At 39.3% G+C, this 23,375-nt stretch overlaps 1 protein-coding gene across 2 annotated transcripts in view; it reads left to right on the forward strand.

Moving 5' to 3' along the window:
• LOC119651391 (probable G-protein coupled receptor Mth-like 1) overlaps positions 1–23,375 on the forward strand; it is a 304,680-nt gene that overhangs the window by 238,180 nt on the left and 43,125 nt on the right. The window lies entirely within an intron of this gene.

Genomic DNA, 23,375 nt, shown 5'->3' on the forward strand with positions numbered 1-23,375 from the left:
TTAAAGAAATTCCTTGACTGTAGGCGAGACTAGTCCAAAGTAAACTGTCAGGAGGTATACAGTTGGTAGCCCAGCGTCTTACCGTTACGGAAGCCCAACACTTTGTGTGTAAACAAATCCACCTACTCTACCTAAAAGACGAGAATAATGTATCCTTCCTATTTTCTATATCTATTCCGAGAATTATTGCTGTTATAATAATATATTAATAATCGTTGAATCAGGTCCTTGAAGTGTGTTAGAGCACTTCATTCAAGACCGTAATGGTACACTACAGTATTATAGGCAATGTGGTCAGCATTGCGCTCGTCCGAGATTATTACCCTGATTTGACTCAGGTACTCATTCACAGCTGAGTTGATTGGTATCCGACGTTAAATCACGATACAAATCCTACTGCCACCAGTGAGATTTTAACCGCGACCTACCGTACGACAGCCTCAACTATCCGGACAGCTGCTATGTCGTCCCAAAATCCACTATTTTTTCCATTACACAGATCTTTCATAGATCCTCTTGCCTTAAATTTTTCCATTAAATCTGTTTAGATATAGGACAGTATTGCACCGAAAGTAACCAATGTATTCTAGCCTAATCTACTCCTACATGTGCAAGCATCTGCTATTGTCTACTGTAGCGACCTGCACTATATTCAAAATAATATGATTGTTTAATCCGCTATGTTAACCTCCTTTTAAGATTTCCTCCAAAAACTATACTCTTCTGGAAACGGACATTCCCGAGAACCAGAAAGATGTTTGCAAGCACATCCACTCCTTTCTCGATTGCGACGTTAAGGGTTTTGTCAGGAACTCCATCAAAATTCTCTTCGGTCCCTGCGTCATGCGCTGAAGGGTTAATTTAGAGTTATTAAAAATCTTCACCCAGTGGCATGATGCGCTCCTTGGTTCCATCTGAAAGTGATATCACTTTTACCATTTAACAATTTCGTTAGAAGACTTCATCTTAGCATAGCTTCTGATTGCTAGATTCATCCCACAATGACTTCCACTCTCACTATGTGATCGGATCGTTCTATTCAGGGAAACCTCTCCGAAATGAACATTGTATGTCCAGATTCTGTCTTCGCAGTTACACCATAACGATTTCCAGTTGGTTAAATACTCCTTTCCATGATGTTCCAAAGGGATTGGTTTGCAAGTCAAGTGTGCCTGCCTTTTCCTTCTTTACAATTTCTCTAAGCCCATTATTTTTATAAATTGTTTCTAAATATCTGGCTCATTTTGTAGTGACAAAGTATAGAAGGTAGAAATTACTATATCTAATCACTTTTAGGAGAATCCCCTATAAAACACTAATAACCTTCTTAGGTTCATATAACAACTAGCTTTTCATGCTTTGAAAGCAAACTATCCCATGGAGACTATTCTTTTTGACGACGATATAATTTAATCCCACTCTACAAGTCCATCCAAACCGGGTTGATTTGGAATTTGAAAGTGCAAAACGGATGAAATGATGATTGTGAAGCCTAACTTGTATCTATACTATATAAACATGAAAAAAATATTCATTTTAAAGTCACAGAAGAACCACTAACTCAATCTACCCACTGGCTAGAAAAATTCAGTCATCCAAATTCTCACCGGAAAAGCAAACAAACGTCTCAATCTTTCCATTCCTCGAAAATTTCCTAAGTGCGAAAGATATGTATGTGACATTTGGCATTTATTTTAATAACTTCCGTCTATAATTAATTTGGCAAAAATATTAACATTTTATCATCAAGTGAAGGAATATCGTATGAAATATATTGATCATTTGCGCTGACAATGTTGACTAAATAAAATTCAAAATGAAGAAACGATGACAGAACAATCGAGGAAATATTATGTCTGCGAATGGATAAATGTCAGCCCGGATGAAATATATTTAAATAAACAAGCAATTTGTGTAGGTTGTGAGAGATGTATTGGATGGGATGATAAAATTCTGATTTTAGATTAAAAGATAAAGAATATGGACATAGCTTCCCGTCGCGTATATTATAAATGTTTCAGGTCTTTATAGTTAGACAATGGATATTTTGATATATACCCACATATTTGGAGCTACATACGCACTGTATATTTGTGTTAATATCCATTTTGTTGAGGATTCAATTGGTAATAGCTACCTTCCTATTTTGGGGGTAACACTAGATTGGATTTTAATACGAAGAAGTGAATGACACACTACGTCCGAATGTTTAGCACTTGAAAGTTCTTAAATGAAGTATGACGCACCAAACCTACCTATACGTATTAGCTGTCAGTGTTTGTCCATTAAAAATAGCAAGCAAAGCTTATACTATTATAGAACGTAGGAAGTCCCGAGCTGAGACAGTAAACTACGCATCTGAATTCACAAAGTCTTATTTAAGCTGGAAATTTAGTTTGGCAACTTATTGTATGATATATTGAAGATAAAAATAGATTCAGAGCAGTGTGGTGGTATCCTTAGTGAAACAAGTGCCAAATAGTCCTGGTAATACAATATCGATGGGCACCAGGTTTATGTGGGGGCAAAATTGAATTGATTTTGAAATACTATCAAAGCTGATTCGACTGTCAAAATCGACAGTAATGAATACAAAGTCTGAAATCAGAATTCAAAATGCGCTTTTCTCATAGACCATAAGCGAGGAATCAACTTAACGAATAAGACCTATTTGTCGGTCTCCCAATGTGATGACAGACACTAGACCAGTATCACCATTGATGATATTACTGAATAACTTATTCTAACTTGAAAGGGAAAATGTTGACTATTTAAATAAAATTGTGGAAATCATTGACATATCCATGTCAAAAAACAATAGTTTGTAAGCATGAACATAAGAGATGCATTCAAAAAAGTCTGAGTTTATCGAGTACAGGCTCAATTTCGAATGCCCAAGATTTAGTCGCTTTATGTCCTTGTGTAATCTTGTCGCGCAATGTAAATAGCATATTTATAAATACTTGGCGTCAGTCCTTTCTGCGAGTTCATTTGGATTTCTTATAACTGTACCTTGCTGAAAAATTTTTGATTTTGATTTGTTTTACCTCGATTGAGCTTCATATTCTTAGAAAATAAGTTAATAATGTCAAATTAAAACCTTTTTGATTTTAGATAAAAATTGGAGTCGCTGATGTCCCGCAGTTGTGACCTCCAGTGGAATAATGTCGCCTATTTTTTTTTATCCTTGGCTCAAATTTTTCAAAAAAATTCTGAAAGGTTACTCGTGTATAATGTCCAAACTTGATTCAATTCCAATTCTTCTTTCCTACTGAAACAAAATTCCAAAAATACATTAAAATAAGCCTTCTAATGTGGTTTCCCCCCTTAAAGAAAACGGATTCGTCGCCACTGTCCGAGGCGAAGACAACTATTAGGTGTATAAATTAATTTTAGGGATTTTTTTTAATAAAATTGAATGTTTATTGTGAAAAGATGATTGCAGTGCGATTATTCAAAATATTGGCCAGCATGAGTCACTACTTTTTCCCATCTTTCTGGTAGCACTCGGATTTTGCGTGAAAAAAGCTTCTCGCTTTTTCACGTAATCCACCAATAATTTTGGTTTGCTGGTAAGAATGAAAGCGTTGATCAGCCAGGCTATGCATCATTGATCGGAAAAGGTGTTAATCCGAAGGAAGAATGTCTTAACTGTGTTGTGGAGGGAGTAGCACACATCAGTTTAACGCTTGGTGGGTTTTCTTACATATGACCAAACATTATCACGTTAAAAATTCACCTTGTCATGTCTTTTGGAATATTCTGGCCGTTTTATCTCCAATGCTCCACTCAAATTCATTAGTTGTTGTTGGTAACTCTCCCCCGCTTTGGTTTCATTTGGCTGGAGTAGCTCATAGTGTAGACGCCCTTCTGACCCACCAAAAGCAAACAGCGAGCTTCAATCCGTGAAGATTGAGTTCTGCCGTCGATAATGCGTAGCGAATCCATTTTTCATTATCAATAACGATGTGTTTCGAAAACCCTTCCAGGTTTTTGCCATTAAAGCAGCTCTTCACATGTGAAAAAAGTCTTTCCTCGTCTCTTGTATCTTACCCAATTTCCCTCCTATTCACCACAAACTTCACGCAGCAATTTAAGGGGAGGTCCCCATACATGCAAAAGGGGGTGTAAAATTTTTTTACCAAATATAGTCAAGTGGGGTATCAAACGAAAGGTCTCGATTAGTACTTTCCGAAGTCGGTCTTAGTTTTAACATTTGTTGGAAAGGTAGAGAGTGCACGCTGTCGAAAGTTATAATTTCTTTAACGGACTCATTCTCAGAAACTACCCAACCGAAATATCTGAAAAAAATCAGGGGACTGCCACTATATGATGCCTATGCTCCGAAATATCCTCCATACCGATATCTGTTCAAATAAAGTTAATAATAGTATGTTACTATAATTTTTTGTAATTGGCCGCAGACTCCCCTTAAGTTCATCTTAGCACCACAAAGTGATAATACGCCAAAGTTGTCGTTTCTTTGCAAATTCAACAAAAAGTGAAGTTTTTCTTAAATTGCGTTCGCGCAAAACTTGATATGTTTAAAGCAGCAAAAAGTATGTTTTTTACACGACAAAAGTATAACATATACTTAGATCTGAGTTAAATTACGCTGTATTGCTAGGGATTAAATCATTTGAAATACTAAAAACTTGCTTTTTCTATTCGCTAGTGCTATTTATTATTCCTGCAAATACCGATATTTCGCGAACCACTTGTTCTCATGAAGTACCGTACTCTCGGCTTGTTTATTCTTGGGTTTGATTTTAGATTCAAAAACATTGGTGAAGTAACTTACTTGAACAGCCGAAAGAATAGTGGGCACAATTTATATCCGTAATGAAACTCATCATCACGATTATTCCTTGTATCCAGTAGCAACGGGGAACTCCCACAGGTTTCTCCTTCAAAATCGCCATAGTATGTATAATGGCGGTGCGAATATTGAATACATGGTTCAGAGAGTTTATATCATAAGCAGCAAATATAGAAGGGCCAGACTGTTGATGATCCATTGTGGAGGAAGTTCAGATTATATCAGAAATATATTTCTGCCATATTGCCTAACTTCACCAGCCTTGAAAGGGTCGCACAATAGGAAGAGAAGACGACCACTAGCGATCTCCCACCTATATATGGAAGAATTGTTTTATGCCGGAAGTACGCCTGATATTTGTACTAGTGGGTTCCCAGCCTATTGCCTTCTCCCATTGGAAAGAATGCGCAACTCCAGTCCAAGCCCAAAGACCTATCCATTGTGATGTGGGGTATCAACCACAGCCAGCGCGAAACGCTTACAAGGGGGTCAATCGCAAATGACTGGAACGAAACTTTCTGAGGCCTACCCGGTTCTCGAGCTACCACATCCAACCTCTAGGGGATATCAATTGAGTCGCTTATTATGAAAATAGGGTATAGAACCTTTCAATCGGTGAAAGACCCCTACGTGTAACAGGTAGAGATTACATTAGTAATCAAATTAAAAGGTTTCTGGTGAATGGAAGGGATTGCTATATTTTTGCGTGCTGGCGTCACCAGTTAGCTTACAAACCTTCAGAGGTATCCCTCAATTGCAGTGTTATCAAATCACAACACAATAATCAGGCGCATCTTCTCCACCCCCAACTATCCACTAAACCATCGCGTCTACGCGTCACCCTTCTGATTCAACGAAATGCAGTTCAACTCCCTCCTTTACTTTCGGAGAACCCTACATTTCGGGTCTGCTATGCTCTGCCATATGATTCTGGGACTTGCCATTTTTCGGACACTGGACAAAAGGCGTCTATTACATGTCATAACCAATAATGCACTTCTTGTTGCTTCCTAAAGTGTGACCTATCCACTGCAATTTTGGTCCTCAACACATCTACCGTTAACTTGAGGATATTCTCAGCCCAGAGTATCCCGATGATAAAAATAACGGAAATTGACAACTTCGATATTCTCCCCCTTAATACAGATTCATATCTGCAGTGCGACGACCCGTCAAACTCGTTTCGTTTTGTTTGTCTTTAGTCCGAATTCCCTCTCTTTCTAAATTTAGAGCCTTTATTGGCTCCAGCATATGTCGCTGTTATAATAGCTATTAGCATGCCTGTAATGCTCCTCTTGTTTAAAGCATTCCAGAGCCCTGTTGACGCTATTGAAAGCCTTCTCGTAATTGATGAAGGTCACTCTTTCGGGGTCCTGTTTCCACTCCCTGGAAAAGATCTTAAATTCACAGCATTTACAGATGAATAACAGAAACAGCCCTCCAAATTCAGCAGGAGTATTGATGAACGGCTCCGCGGGGAAACCGTCAAACCGAGCGGTCCTATCCCGCCAGTATGCATTGATAATCGCAATAATTTCTCTTTTGTTTGGAAAAGTGATCCGTATTCGCATGTTACGGTGAGTATCCATTTCTTCCACAACAGATGGAACTTTACTAAGTGTTATAGTGCTGGGAACAGTATCAAAATGGTTTGTCCACCTCTTAACCTGCTCGTCATGTGTCGTTAACGTCCCCCATCGCAAGACTTGCGAGCACCTGCAAGTTCTTTCGTGATGCGATATTCAGTAGCGATATCGTAATTATTTGCAGCAGCTTTTACTTCCCAGAATGATGATTTCCATTTTATCACTACCCATGCTAAGCTTCACTTCCGTACTGGAGCTCGAGCGCCGTACGAAGCAATAAACACATTTAGTTCCATACGCTCCTCGATACGCCTCTTCGTTTCGACAATTAGCCAGACCTTATGGCGGACATGGCCAACTAGTACGTTTTCACCGGTGAGAAAACGCTTCTGATGACGGTCTAGTACTGATCAATGTTCTCTGGCGGTCGGGTAGCCGGTTATCGTAAATGAATCATGTTGCGCTTGGAAGTCGAAGCTCCCCACCGCTGAGAGAAGATGCAGACGCGGTATACAGGCGAAGGCTCGTGCCTGAAATCAGCCCCTTTCTTGTTCCGCAATTTCCAGAAGGCAACTTCTAAATCTGATCAGATTAGACGTACGTTGCCGATAAACTGACCTTATGACAAACGCTGTGCTCAAACAGTACGGCACCAATGACGAGGCGGTGAAAACTGCTAAAGGCGGGAAATCACACACCATTGCCTTTACAGTCTCAAAGGCTGTGTTTTCCCACTACATGTTCGAAACAAAGTGTTGTCAAAGCCCACCCTAGCATTCAGATCTCCCATCAGGATCGTAATGTTTCCTTTAGAAAATCTCTCTTGGATATATAAAATGATAAATACTACACTTTCATACATAGAATAAGCCTGGCAAGTTTCAGAAAGATCGGTTCAAACATGTCATTTGTAGAAAAACAAGTTTAAAGTTTCAAATTTTTGTCGTATACGGTGCGGATTCTTATTTTCCAACGATGATTTCTCAGTAATTTTTTTTGTTTTTTTTTTTTTAATTGACTTGAAAGTTTAAGGGCGGGTTCTCAGATAGTTATGCTTAAAAAATGCAATGAAAAACATTTTTTCAGAATTACAAGTGGAGTTAACCCCTTAAGTTGGTCGCAGAAAACTTCTCCATTATACGGGAAACCTTCATTTGTGCGTAGCGTTGCACTATTGAGATGTTCCTCATCTTGGAATGGAATCTTGCAGTTCGTTTTCTGTCTGATACCGGTTGTCAGGACAAGAAGCCGGGGTTAGCGAATGCAGTAAATTTTCATGCGGCGCCGAATTTGCGCTTACTTCGGACAGGGGGCCTCGGTATCGTCATCCAAAAGCGTTCGTACGTTCCAAATTCCAATCATAAACTGTTGACAAAAGGTCCAATTCCGAGGTGTGGTAGTCGCTTCCAAAGCATTCTAAATTTGGAGTTTTTCAGGTTGCCACCCCATAAATCTCTATCCCTTTTTAATGAATTCTACCACCCTAAATTATGGGAAGTTACCTCAGCGACGTAATGACTTCTTATCTTAATAGAAAGTACTATTAGTCTGGGTGGGTTTGGCTTACTCCTACTCCGTCGATATGTTACACGGCGATTCAGGCTATAATGAGTTTTCCTTCCCCCTTCTTCTCTCAAAGGGCTTAGGACCGTCTGGTGAGGTTACCTTCCGATGTCGATGTCGGGTCTTGTAAACACATTAACGAACGCAGCAGCCAAGCTACAATGGCTCTGTTTTAGATCCCCGACACTGTCACCCTCGACATACAAGAAGATTAATATGTATGACAAGAAGTTTTTTTTTATTATTTTTATTATGTGCGAGCTACTTATTCCTTTCATAATGGAGCTGTTGATTCTGTTCATGATAAAAGGAGGTCTCCAAGATCACTATTCTATTCAATGACTTTCTTAGGAAGAGTTATTGCGTCTCGTCTTTGTTGAAGGTACCATTAAAATTTACTAAGTCAAAACCATCAAAGAAAAGAAATGTTAGGTTACAGTTGGAATGCCCATCAAAACCAGATCCTAGATTCTTTCAGGGAATAAAGAGATTTATTAATAAGAAGGCGTCATTAGCTATTGACTTACCCAGATATCTCACAAATAAGATTTAGTCTTTCTCTACGGACTAACTCAAAACGTAGGTTGGTTTATCAAGGTCTATTTGTGTTATTTTTGCTTCTGCCAATGATATCCATTGACCTTAGGAAGACCCAGTAACTGCTGAGTAACCGATTCAAATGAAATTCGATATCATCAACACCTTCAGGATTGCGTGAAAGAACCACTTCAGCTGGAATGGTTTTGGAAGGAAGTTTTCCTGTCCCTAAACACTTTCAAACTAGATTCAGCGCTAGGATATACACGCAATCGTACAATCACTATCAGTTTGTTCTCTACATCAGAGCTTCCTAAATAAATTGAGGCCAGGACGTGTATAGAGTTCATACAAAAGCCTGTTAATGAAAACCTCGCCGAATGAATCGCGAAACCATTAAGCAGAGTCTAGAAAAGTTGCCACAATGGCAGACTTCCTTCAAGTTTACAAAAAGGAACTCACCATCGATCTGCTAAGTTCCCAATCGTATGCTGTTTCAAGGAGTAACCATCATGTGGATCATCGGCATCTTGTTTGAACATTCAGAACAGTTAAGTCTAACTGGTTATAAAGTTTGGCTCCACACGAAACTGGAAATGGAGCTGGAAGAAAACCTCGTCACTTTCGTCCTATTGGTGTCACTTCCTTCACGTCATTTTAACCTAAATGCTCAGTACCCAACTGAAAAAAGGATAATGTGTTTCCACATTATCAACTACTTAGCATCGAACCAAATCTTAGCTAAACCTATCTTTTTTTCCTAAATTTATCTGCCATGCCTTTAACGGCCATGAAATGCAGCTAAGGATGCCAAGGTATTCCGTATCGTATTTTGTGTCATATCCTAATTACCTAGATATTCGCTGTCTGCCCAGCGGCCGGTCTCACTATTTTTGTGCTAATTCCGCTAAAGCAAAGAGTAAATAAACAATTAAATACATTGATTGCAGAGCCAGTTCATGGTAGAGTAATTTGTGGACGTTGTGCAAAATATGTTGGATTTCCTCAGCATATGGTGTGCAGAAAACGAATGTGTGCACTATTTCAGCGTAGGAATGAAGTGTGCAGAATCTCTTGGCATATATTTCTTAGAATGCATACCATGAAAATCTAAAATCGTTTTACGACTATTTTTTCTCTTACAGAAAATTGCATCACATATGCAATCTACTCACTTTGAAAGCATATGTGCCTAGCTATGCCAGCATATATGCAATGCTATGAGTTCCTGAGATTCTGAAAGTATCGTTCATGCAGTAGATCCATTGCTATAAAGATGCACGTACTTACGTACATGGATGAACGTTATGAATAGATGAATCCATAAACTTATTCCAACCAACTTATTCCTTTCCCTTTTTGGAATCTGACTTTTATACTTCCGGCGACAAATCTTCAGAGGTTTCTTCTCTAGCTTTGTGTCACTGTCAGCATATTCTGCCCTAAGACAAAACTTGTATGAACTGAAGAAGGCGAAGGCAGGCGCTGCGATTGAGAAGCATAACATACTACAATAACAATGCAGATTACGAGTGCATGGGCAGAGGCAGACATCTTCGGATTCAACGTTCTTTAGAGTGCAATTTCTACTCTTTGGCAATTTTCGTTTTTGTGCAGCAATGAGAAAGGCGAAAAAACAGAGGTAGATAAAAGAATAGGAAAAATTGTTCGCCTACAAAATAAAGTCTATAAATGGGTTTCCGTCTGAAGGTGCAGAATGTTACTCTAGTCGTACAGGAATATATGATACTGCCACCAGCACTACCGAAAGTGTGTTACCATTCAAATCCTGTAACTCTTGGCAAAGGAAGTATCTTTTCTTAAAAAAGTATTGATTCCTGCAAAATAGCTAAATATCTCACAAAACCACTTATTTATACCACTCTCAAAATGGGCTCCTGTAAATTACAACCCTTCTCCGTTTCGAAGAAATTCAAAGCAAGAAATACAAGCTATTGATTGTCCACGTCTATGGGCCGAGAACACATTGTCTTCTTCAACAGAAAATAGCAACGCGTTAACCCGGACATGCTGAGTGCTTTCATTTATCAGATCGCTGAAGCTGGAAATTTTATTTATCAGAGCATATCTTGGTATGTTATTCGGCCTGTGGTGTAGTTTGTTGCCTGGTCGTCAAGTTTTCTAATATTGCATTTCAGCATGGTATCCTATTCATGTAGTTTGTTTTGATAATCTTAATCTCTGCTCACAAATTCCACTAATGGGGTTCAAAGTAACTGTCTTAACACTAGAGCTGAGAATTCACTTGTCAACTAAATGCTATTGAAGCTTACCTTCTCAGGCAAATTTGCGCTAACGAATTGGTGGTTTGTTTATCCGTTTTTAATTAGTGGAGGTTTCGCCCCTATTGAAGGAACGTTTTTAAGCTTTTGTGTAAAACAAAACCTTATTAAAATCGGTTTACTGTCTGTCTGTCTGTCCGTCTGACAGATATAGCGATTGGCACCAAATTTCGCGGAAAGGTGGGAACTGTGGACACTCACGCATACAGGGAGTTACGTCCGTTTATGTTCAATTTAAGGGGGTCCCCATACATATAGAAGAGGGGTGTATATTTTTTTTCACGAAATATTGTCATGTGGGTATCAAATGAAAGGTCTCGGTTAGTACTTTCCGAAACTGGTCTTAGTTTTGACATTTGTTGTAAAAGTGGGGAGTGCCGGGGAGTCGAAAATGATCATTTCTTTAACGGGCCATTCTCAGAAACTACCCAACCAAAAAATCTGAAAAAAAACAGGAGGCCGCACTATGTGGTGCCTAGGCTCCGAAATACCTTTAAGTTCATCCTAGTACCACGGAATTTTGTAGTCATGTAGTCTATAACATAGAATATAATCGTACCAAGTTTGGTGGAAATCGCCCTATTACTAACAAAGTTATAATAGGTTAAAGTTGTCGTTTCTTTACAAATTCAAGACTATGAATGTCAATATCACCGGAAAGTGGATAATCTCATACAATATATGCATATGTTACTTGCTACGTACTAAAGGGATAAATACACACTCAAATGTCTTTATATAAGAAATACACAAAACCTTTCATACCTGAAGCATCCAGCTTCCGGTTTCCCGACTTGATCAATACTGTTGTGGATTAATTGCACTTTGCACTAGGCTACAGGCTAGTTATTGAACGGAGCTATTAAAGCAACAAAAAAAGTTGTTGTTTTTTAAAGTTTTGTGTAAAACATGAGAACTATGAAATCCCACGCATACGGTGACATAAATTTACGTGAAGTTTAAACGGAGGGGGGAGATGTAAAATGTTTTTTCATCGAATATAGTCATGTAGAGTGTCAAATCAAAGGCCACGATCAGAATTTTCAGAAACTGATATTCGTTGGCAAGTTTTGCGAATTTATCCTTCAGAAAAATTTTCTTAAGGGAGTCATTCCGTATGTCGGATCCGCGGAATCGATTTTTTTTTTGCATCAATTGTATCTAGATATAGTGTAGAATATATGGGCAGAGTGATTTTTTTATATTCAGAGTCGTTCCGAAATTATAGTGTTAAACACGTAATAAGTCACATACCAGATTTATGTCAATCGCAGTAATAAAGCGCGTATTTATCGGTTCGAATGACGTTCGAATGACTTCGCTAAAAGGATAAGTATTGAAGCCAAGGCTGTACATGTGTTTCTTGAAGAAACCTAAGGTTTATGGACTAGGTATAGAATTAATGGTCAGTTAAGATTTTATGGCTAAAAATCACATTCTACTTTTTAAATGCGTTTTTCCCGAAAATGCATATTGAAAACACGGCAGCTTTTAATATTTTTTTATATACCTAGTTTAGGGAGTGTAGTTAAGTCTGCACGTTAATTTCCGTTTACTTTTTTTCTTTAAGATGATCACAGCGCTCACAGTTGCTTTGTATTTCAATAATGAACTATGTTATCAGGCTGTAAAAATGACTATGCATGCTCAAGATATTAATAAACATATAGTGAAATATTCGCATTTGTATTTTTATCCAGTTTTTTTTTTCAAAAAAATTCTAAAAAAAAGCGAAAAAAATCACCTTCACATGGGATGATCCCCTTAATGAAAGGCATGATCTAGGACGCCAGTTCTAGTTCCAGTATTGCAGAGCCAAAGTTATAGCTGTTTACCAGCCCCTTCGTTACTTGGGTGTTCTGTCACTCATATTAAGATTATTTAATTCAGTCGGCTAAGTTTAATTTATTTCCCTTCTGCCTCTTCATCAACATTTGTCCGTCGTTATTTGCATATGCTGTTGATGCAGTTTCCTTTCAGGATTCTCCGAAAATATTCCGAAAGCTGATCCTCTACCCGTCACGAATCCGTCGCATCACAACTTTTACTTGTTGATAATTGCGAGGAAGAAGACAGACATAGGATCCCTCAATCCTCAAACAAAGCAAATAATCATATTATCCATGGGCATCAGAGCCTTTTAATATTTGCAAAGCGATTTCCAAATAGACGTATGGTTCTATGTCGTTTTTCCAAGTTCTGTAAGTAACACGAAGTCACATCGAAAATAGGAGATGATCAAAGACGGTTTTCAGTTGTCGATGGCATTGGGAAAGTTGACGACTTATAATTGTTTCGATCCGCCTGCACCTAAATGTATCCTAGCGAAATTCCCGGCGAAATGCGCTTGTAAGTCTTAGAATTTCGGTCCTTTATACGCCATTTTAAAGGATAATCTACTTGTTTTATACGCGGAGCTGGACTTGCATCGACATTTATCTTTAAGCCCAAAACGCAAACGAAACTGAGCTAAAACCTTAACGGATAGACCACAAAATGAAATGCGAGGAAAAAAAATAAATGCTTTGATAACGTGTAACCCAACAACTTACAACATGGAATACGCGATCAAAATTTTGCCTTTTGTAGATTCCATTCTGTCCAATACTCCTTTTAGGCTCAACTGATAGTGAGTGATGTTACGGCCTACAACATATGAGGCATCTTTTTCTATAAGGGTCTTACCTGGAGGAAGAGAAAATTATGCTCATAAGGGTTGGAAAAATAAAATAAAACGTAAAGATTTTTACTATTCAATAAAAGTCCTTCCACATTCAATATCATTCCTTCTATCATCCTACTCTCTGCGCAGAAAAAACTGAATATCCTTGAATTCGGTCATGGCAATGTTTTTGGTCCTATTTATGGAACTGTTCACACAAGAAAAAAACACATGAAGTTTTCAGAAGTAATGAAAGTTCTTCGTAATCTAATTGCACTGGGAGGGAAATTTTATTTTTCATCACTGATTTGCCCATTCCTGTCTTCACAATACTCGCACTCACAAATATTTTACGTTCCTCTTAAGATCTCCGGAGGGCGCACGTGGTTAGAGCACTGGGCTGTCGTAGCAGAAGGCGGCGGTTCAAATCTCACTGGTGGCAGGGAGATTTGTTATCGTGTATCCATGTCGGATACCAGTCGACTCAGCTGTGAATGAGTACCTGAGTCAGGGTAATAATCTCGGGCGAGCGCAATGCTGACCACATTGCCTCCTACATTATACTGTAGTGTACCGTAACGGTCTTGAATGAAGTGCTCTAACACACTTCAAGGTCCTGATCCAATATGGACTGTTGCGCCAACGATTATTATTATTAAGATCTCTCAGTAAACAACTGTTGTGCAAAACCCAACATTTACGAGTTTATCAATGCTGGCTGCTGATATGTTGAAAATTTCCCATGGACAATCATTAACTATCGTTCGAAAAGGTAGGGTTAGATAAATAATCAGATTACCCTCTGTCTGATGCCTGTTTACCGGGTTGAAACTCAAGGTTGATCAGTTTTGACAGGAAGAACGCCCGATCAATATACGAGTTCACTTTTTCTGTATAAAATTAAAGGTTGTTGCATCTCATTGAAAGGCTTTCGGTGAAGGAAGAGCCAACTTACAGATCAAATATAGGTTTTGCAAGTCTGATTCAGCTTTCCATTCCAAAATCAGAATTTTCCATTTCAAATTATGGCTTCTTGATATAAAATCGGGTACTTATGAAGGCAATTTGGCCGTTTCGTATAGGCTCTATGACAACACTCAGCGTCAGAAGAACTCTTGGGTTGGGTTGAATTGCTCTATCAGTATCTGAAAAGTAAAGTTCGAAATGTGGCGCGTGCATCAAAACCAATGGAGAACTGCGTTATGAAATTGCTTCACCCATTAACGCAACCTGGATGAAGTGACGTCCCACAACTGGTGTTCTTTCTGATCGACGTATTAACGAACGTCTCAAATGTAAAATTTACCGCAATTTCGTCCGTCCTGTCGGTCTCTATGATTCTCTGTGTTGGCCGACTATAAAAGACAAAGACAGTTTCTGGGAAAAGTGCGTGTGACAGACACAGACAGACAGATATTAAACCGATTTTAATAAGGTTTTGTTTTCAAAGTGAACATGAAAAATGTATATTGTATACTTACGAAGTATGAAAAGGCTGATAGCGTCTTGAAGTAGAACCAAAGGGCTGGTCTACGTTGAAAGAGACTCAACAAACCCTGGAAGGATACTAGAGCAAATAAAGGACGCTATCTTTCGAAGTATGATGTAGATTTAAGTAGATTGACAGTTCAGAATGGCCAGAGGAAGTTGGGATTAACCCTCAAAAAACAACCATCGAGATTAATCGAATTAAATTCAACTGAAAATCTTTGCCCAAGGAAGAATTATGCCACCAGTTCCACCGACTGACCCCCAGCAGAACGAGAGAAGACTCTATCTCGACATCGCAATCAAGTTGCCCTAACAGCAACAACTCGGGAAAAAATAGCCATGAATAACCAAATAGTAGTCCATTTTAAAATCATCACTGCAGGAAATTGTAATGCTGTCCGTTTCAAAGAATTTCGTCAAAACTGCCAGAGAAAATCGAAAACAACGACTCTGTGCTGATAATGGACAATGCAGATATTCACAGGGTATCGACGGTTACCTTATTTTTCTTGAATAACGTAAATTAATTCTTGTTTATCTACTTACAAAGGAAAAAATAAAAATCATGAAAAATTTATGGGCAGTGCAGACTTCTCATGGAATCTCATCCGCCAGCGAATTAGCAACCTCCCAATTGAAATTCTTAATATTTGATAAGACCTCTGGATTGTCAGTGGACATTAATGAGACTCTACACGGAACGGCGAAATTAATTGCAGTCATAATTACACGATTTTATATCAAGAAGTCATGAAAAAACAGCAAAGATTGAGCAGATTGCATTTTTCCTCAGACAATGAAATCAAACAATGAATGAAAATTGATGGGCAGCTAAGATTTTCCCTCGCTGCATAACCTACATACTTATTCAGTGGTAAAATGTTTATATATAACCCTATATTAGAACAGTGAAAAATTTCTGAATTTGATATGGAAAATTCTGATTGTGGAATGAAAAATTCCGAATTTGAAATGTAAAATTCTGAAATTGACTTCAAAAAATCTGAAATCAGTTTGGAAAGATCTGAAACTGTTTGGGAAATTCGGAATTTAATTTGGAAAATTATGAATCAAGCTTACAAAACCTATAGATAAAGCGTGGCAGATTGTGAGAGTTTAGGCTAGGCATTTGCTTAGATCCCCCCGTTCAACTCGGGCATGTACTCTTGCTTTTCCCAGACTCGAAGTTGTAAGAGAAGAGGCTTTCTTAAACAATGCGAGGCCTCGAATCTGTTATCCCAATCGAAACCGCACAAGTTCTTATATCACTATCACTATCTTCTTTCGGGATAGTGATATTCAATAGTAACACTATAATACATTGCAGTTGGATTCTCCCCGCCGATAGCAATCGTTTTCTTTACTCGCTGCTGGCTAAAATTAACAAAGTAATCTCGCTGCTGCTCCTGCTACATCGCTCAGATGCAATACAAGACTTCCGGAAACGTCTTCATCAATCTAAGCACTCAGTGTCACCATCGTCCAGCTAGTTGACCATAGTGCCAGGAATAGCAACAGAAGCGAAATAAGTAAATATTTATGTTTAATTCAGGATTAACTAATGGAGGGAAGTCATATAGGTATCAAGGATTTAAAGGGAAAATATATACTGATTTCATGGATTTTCCAAATGAGGCTAAGAATGAATTATGGGGACCAATAAAACATTATGTTGATGTAGATAAAGATGGGAATAAGGATAACTTCTGTACTTTTCAAGCGAAAACAGAGGAAATCGTAGGAAGGATATGGAACCCAGTTGGACAATGAGATTGACATCGGATTCCACACCTGAAATGATGCTTTACCAGCGTCTTTCTTGGCTTCAGATCCTCCTTTATTGCTATGCTAACTTGCGCAAAAGTAGCAAAATGTTGGCGGAGCTATGATTGTTCAAGGTATCTAGATCCAAGAGAGTGAGTTCAGATAAAGAAAAGATCGACGTTTTTCTTTTCTAGCATAGAGTTAATTCCTCTGTTGGATGTAAAATATTGATTCCATCCATAGATGTCTGAAAGTCGCCAATTATTTGTCTTTTTATTTTTATTAGTGTCGGCGCAAGCGCAGTTTTCTTAACGAATTCGAACATTAAATATTTATTCAGATCATTTCCCCAAAGAGTCAATTCGGTTAGAAGCAATTTGCACGAATTTATCAAGTTGCGACTGTTCCACAATAGTGTCATATTCCCATGGATTTCATTAGGATTTGTGATCTCCTCCATAATTCTCAAAAGAATCCTCTCGATTTCAGAAACAAATAGAAAGCTGCACATCATATTTATATTATTCCCTAACGTACTTTCACTTAACTCGAGCCTCACCACTCTCAACAGACCCTGGTTCTCGGGTGTGAAAACTGTAGGTGAATATGCAGTTGCCGCCTACCCCTTTGTGTGCAAACGCGCATTAACCATATCTAGGCGCCATCGATCGCGGTGCAATGAAATGCGCTTCAGCTCCCCCGGGACTTCCCAAGGCGCTGACGCTTTTTATTGTTCTGCACCAAGTGCCCTTCATTCGACCCACTAGTCATCTATGGGAGAGTGGGTTCCATTTCATGCCGTAGTCAACAATGCAATTGTCGCCCCTCCTCAATGTGTGATCTACTGCCACTTTGGTCTGCCGATCACATCCCTTACGAGTGCCAGGCCTCTGCGCCGTCAAAGTCAAGTCAAGCCAGCTTATTCCAATTATATAAGGCAGACAACTGTTGACGAAGGCTTGCATCTTTCGTGTGGCAGTGTTGGTCACCTTCCATGTTCTATTCTCGTATAGCAATACAGAAAGAACACTAACTCTCAATTTGATATTAGTGTTGAGGTAACTGCATTTCCAGATTTTAAACACGGGAGGGAAAGTGCATCTAGTGCTGTTAATGTGTGCGGAAGTATCCACTTCGGTATCACAATGCTTACAAATTGATCGATCCCTTCGATGTTCTGCTCATTAAAGCAGACATGGAAAGTATGATGACCCGTCAGACTGACAACCTTGGCAATGTGGCTGCTCATTTTGAATTGAATTCTACTTGCTTCTCTTTTCAAATCCAAAGCCATTTGGCCAAGTGAGAGAACATAAAAATCGAACTCCGCTTTGGACCTCAAATTCTTCTGAGATTTTACCTCGATACAACACATGACATTTTGCGCCAGCATGTTTCGTTCTGATAACCGTCGGTTTCTTCGGAATGCTCTTCTACGCCGCGAAAACTTTTTATTGAAGTCGATGAAGAGTAGATGAAGCGAAAATCTAAACTGCGCACTGTTCCTAAATGGAGCAGCGCTATGCCGACCAAGTTCTAAAGATGTTCCTTGGTTTCAGGATTATTTTAGCTATTATCTTTGGGGCGGCAAGGAACAGGTAGATATCCCTTCAATTATGACATTCCAAACGAGTACTCTTCATTGAAATTTTAACGATAATCTACTCTCTGGGGAAGGTTTCGGATTCCCAAGATTTTCCGTACGAGTGGAATAGCAGATCTGTAGAAACTCTCCGCTTGATTGCGTTGATGGTCGAGATGATTTGCCCTCTGCTTGGACAAAGGCAAGCGATCATCAGATGGTGATCCCTTTCGAGGCCGATATCAGCGCCTCTCATGTTCCGTACGTTCAGGAACTCTGAATCCAAATTTACTGCTGATGGTAAAGTGATCAATCTGATTGCTCATACGGTGCCTGTCAGTTGAAATTCAACTGGCCCTATAACAGGCTCTGTGCTCGAACAATCACTATTATCATTACGGTCGCCCAGACCTTGCTTGCTCGTCACATGTCTCAGCAAATTTTCATTCAGATCATCCATTACGATCGCGATGCCACCTTTACCAAGCCTTTTCTCAAACGACCTAGCGGATCGTTCATTTTTGAACGCATATTACTTAAAGGCACAAGGGAACTATGAATAACATCAATTTCATTTTTTGTTTAGGGATTGAGGAGTCCTAAATCCACATTCACTTGTTGTCGGACCAGACCAAATGGGGAGCAGCTTACTTCTACTCTTTATGGTCCACGGACTCCTCTCCAAAAGAGGGTAAAGACGACTGCGGCTTCGGCTCTTCTAAATTTTTCAGAATGTTTTGGGAATTTCAGTCTGAATCGCTGTTTTTGGAGATGAATTGCTCCCTCAGCAAGCAAATATTATTTTCAATGACTTCATCATTTGCCGCGGTGTAAGGTATGCATGTCTTGTCATCCTGCTGAAACCAATAATCTTTCAAGAGATTTTCCATGATAAATGGCTGCATAAATTCGATGATAATGAAGCAATATCGGTTTCAGCACGACCTTCGTTATTTTCGAAATAGAATGGTCCTATGATGTGTATAGCGCACACTCCACTTCATATAGTCATATAGTCGTGTGGCGGGACTGACAATTTTCGCTCCGCAGTTCCAAAAATGGTGTCCGCTATAGCTTCAGGGTAGGAGGAAGAATGAATCTTCTGCACTTGCCATCACGATTCAAAGCAAGCTATTGCTGGGGTAAGCCACTTCAGGATCTCCGATTAACCTAATATGAATTTCTTATATGACTTTTAAGTCCTTTCTTGCATTCAGCGGACAATCTTTGTATCCACCATATATTGTTCAGATGATTGTGAGACGGCTGAAGTTGCTTGTGCAAGGGTCACCTGTTTATAGCAAATTTCTTAGTTCACGTGTCCATCAGGTCTGTGCATTCTGGAATATACATTTCTTCTTTCAAACAAAGGCTTTTGTTAGAAGGCAAGAAGATTTATATATACGTTGCTTGCCTTACAAAAAGTGAAGCTTCCACCATTCTATGGTAGACCTACAAGGTATGAACCTTTGCGCATGTAAAAGTAACTAGAAGTTAAACACCGTAAATACTGGAGTGACATTTGAAATAATCCTTCCTCCAAGTTGTCTAGGGCGTCAAAAATTTTAAATTTAAGCGATTAAAACCTACGAGCATCGTCACTGGGCATTGCGCAAGATTTTTATATAATTTGTTGTTGAGAATGCATTTTACGTTTTCTAATAAATAGCAAAATATCTCTACACATCGTCGTGACTGTGACGTAGACAGAAGTTGAAATATCTTCTGGCTTTTAACTAATCGTGCAAGTCCTGCAATTGGGTTCCAGGCCATGCTGGGCTGGAAGGCAATGAGGCAGCGAATGAACTAGCCAAGAAGGGAGCAGGGATGCCTTTATACGGGCCAGAACCCTTCTGTGGAATCGGAAACGGTTTCATGGCTATGAATCTAAGAAACGAAGCAAAACGGTTGAGGGAACTATATTGGGCGGGCCTACCAGGGATGGAGCAGTCCAGGGTGCTTATTGGGGGATACGAACCCATGCGCACAAAGGATTGCTTAAACCTCACCAAAAAGAACCTCCGAATCATAGTGGGAATTCTCACTGGTCATTGTCGGCTGAACTACCACCTAGGGAAGCTAGGGATATCTACGGACACTGCCTGCAGGTTCTGTGAGGAGGAGGACGAAACCTCTATGCACGTCCTGGGACAGTGTCCAGCACTTGTGCAAAGTAGGTCGATAAATCTGGGAGAACACTTAATACCAGATGCAAAGCTGAAACTTCTGGAAGTGGGGAACATATTAAAGTTCCTAACGGTTACTGGCCTGCTTGAGATACTATGATCAACAGGTACACTATAACCAGTAAAAGGGGCACAATAGTTCTTCAAGGACGCGGTGCGACTTTCCCTTAACAGAATAATAATAATAAGTCCTGCAATACTGCAAGTTTGCAGATTATTCATATTTATTAAGTTGTTGCACATGAAATGGCCGATTTGGTACTAAAATTTGAAACGACTGCAACACTTACAAAAATTTATTTAATTACTCAAAATAGGTGTCAGTCGATTCAAAACACTTCTCCCAGCGAGATACAAGAACATGTATGCCAGTTTCGTAGAAGTCCAATTTCCGGATAAACTAGACATTGTTTTTCCGCCAAAAAATGATCCAAATGTTTAAAAAAGTGGTAGTCGGTTGGCGAAAGGTTCGGTGAATATGGTGGATGAGACAGAGTCTCATACCGCAATTCGTTCAACTTTTGGACCGTTGTTCTGGATACTTGAGGTCGTTCATTGTCGTGAAGGAGTATCACACCATCTCTGTTGACTAATCTCGGCCGTTGAATACTCAATTTTTGGTGCATTTCCTTCAGTTGGGGACAGTACATTTGTGCATTTATCGTTTCTCCAGATGCCAAAAAAGAATAGTGGATACCTTCTCCGGATGGAGGCTCGGTTTCGGCATTTGCTCCGGTGGCTCATCAGCATCTAGCCATTCTGCTGATCGGCGACGATAGTCGTATAATATCCACTTTTCATCACATATCACTGTTCTGTGCAAAAATGGATCGCTTCTGTTGTGGGAGAGTAAAGAATTGCAAATTTCCATTCGAAGCGCCATGTCTTGCTCCGTAAGGGCATGCGGAACCCATTTGTCGAGCTTTTTCATCTTTCCGAATTGTTGCAAGTGCCGGGAAACTGCCGAATAGTATACGCCCAGTTTCTCTGCGATGTCTCTCGCAGACTGACGTGTGTTCGATTCAACTAGCAAATGCAGCTTTGTGTAAAACAAAACCTTATTAAAATCGATTCAATGTCTGTCTGTCTGTCTGTCACACGCATTTTTCTCCAAAACGGCTAAACCGATCCGAACGAAATTTGGTGGACAGATGATATCTATGAAATCCCACACATACAGCAAGTGGCATAAATTTAGGTGGAGTTTAAAGGGAGGCTCCCCATACATGCAAAGGGGAGATTCAAAAATTTTTTTCATCGGATATAGTTGCGTAGGGTATCAAATGAAAGCTCTCGATTTGTTCTTTCCGAAACTGATATTAGTTTAGGGATAAATTGCCAAGTGCATGAGTAAGGAGTCAAAATGTACGCACTTGAAGAGCACTTGAGACAGGACTCATTTTCGGAAACTACCCAATCTAAAAATCCGAAAAAAATCAGGGTGGTGCGCCTAGATAAAATCTAGGCCTGAAAATATGTCCCATTCCGATATCTGCTCAAATAAACTTACTAATAGTATATTACTACTTTTTAGAAATTTACTGAAAAACCCGCCTTAAATTCATCCTAGGACTTCCGAATTTTGTACCAGCATAGGGGACAATATTTCGTATATATGTGCTAAATTTCATGGAAATCAGGCAATTAACGCCAAAGTTATAGCAGTTCAAACTTAGCAATTTCGCGCGAGTTTACTGCTTCCAAAGCCATGCAAATCAGATGCTGACGTCATAATTACCCGGAATAATTGACATTCGCGTGGAATATTAAAGTCACATTTATGAAGAATCTATTTATCTGCAGCCCTTTTTAAGGTTTTGTGTAAAACACTTATGTGAAATCTAATCTTCGAGAGATGTCCCATTCCGGTATCTGCTCAAAAAATTTACTAATAGTATATTATCAACTTTTAGAAATAGACTAAAAAATTCCCCTTAAGTTCATCCTAAGTATACTAAATTATGCACCGACATAGAGGACAGCCTTGTGCATACACATGCCAGGTTTCATGAAAATCCAACTATTAGTGGGAAAGTGATAGCAGTTCAAACTTATCAATTTCGTGCTAATTAACAGCATTCTATGCCATACAAATAAGATGCTGACGTCATAATTAACGAGAATAAATGACATTCGAGTGAAATATTAAAATTCCATTCAAGAAGAATCTAATTCTAGCCCTTTTTTATATTTGATTTGTCGTCGCTCTTCACATCTTTTTCTTCAGCCTTCAGTTCACAAGCGGGGTCGGCTCGTGATGATCGGTTTCGTCATTTTATTTTATCAAATGCCTGATCAGGATGTAATCGCGAGACCTTTAAATCCCCATCCAGCGTATCAAGCCATCATTGTTTTGGCCGGCTTTTTGGTTGCTTACCATTGCTTTCGATGTTCTGATCAATACTGGTTGTTGAATTCTCGTTAGCGTGAATTACGTGACCACACCATCGAAAACGCCTCTCTTGCAGTTTTCCCACGATCGATGCAAACCCATATCGATCGCGGATATTCTCATTTCAGACGTAATCAAAACGTGTCACGCCACCAGTGCAATGCAACATCTTCGTCCCCATTACCGCAAGACGCCGTTCATTTTCCTTTATAGTCGGCCAACACTCAGAGAGAGTGGCAGACGGACGACATTGCAGTAAATTTTAGATTTGGGACGTGCGTTGATACGTCGATCACAAAGAACACCAGTTGGGGAATGCCACTTCATCCAGGTTGCATAATTGCGTCAAACAATTTCATCACGCAGTTCTCCATTGGCTGATAGCGTTGACTCGAGATATTTAAATCGCTGAGTTCTGGCAATGGGGGTAACCTGCCCTTCGAGATACTTAAATCGCTCAGTTCTGGCAATGGCAGTAACCTGCCCAGAA

The sequence above is a fragment of the Hermetia illucens genome, chromosome 3 (assembly GCF_905115235.1).
Source record: "Hermetia illucens chromosome 3, iHerIll2.2.curated.20191125, whole genome shotgun sequence".
Classification (NCBI taxonomy): Eukaryota; Metazoa; Arthropoda; class Insecta; order Diptera; family Stratiomyidae; genus Hermetia; species Hermetia illucens.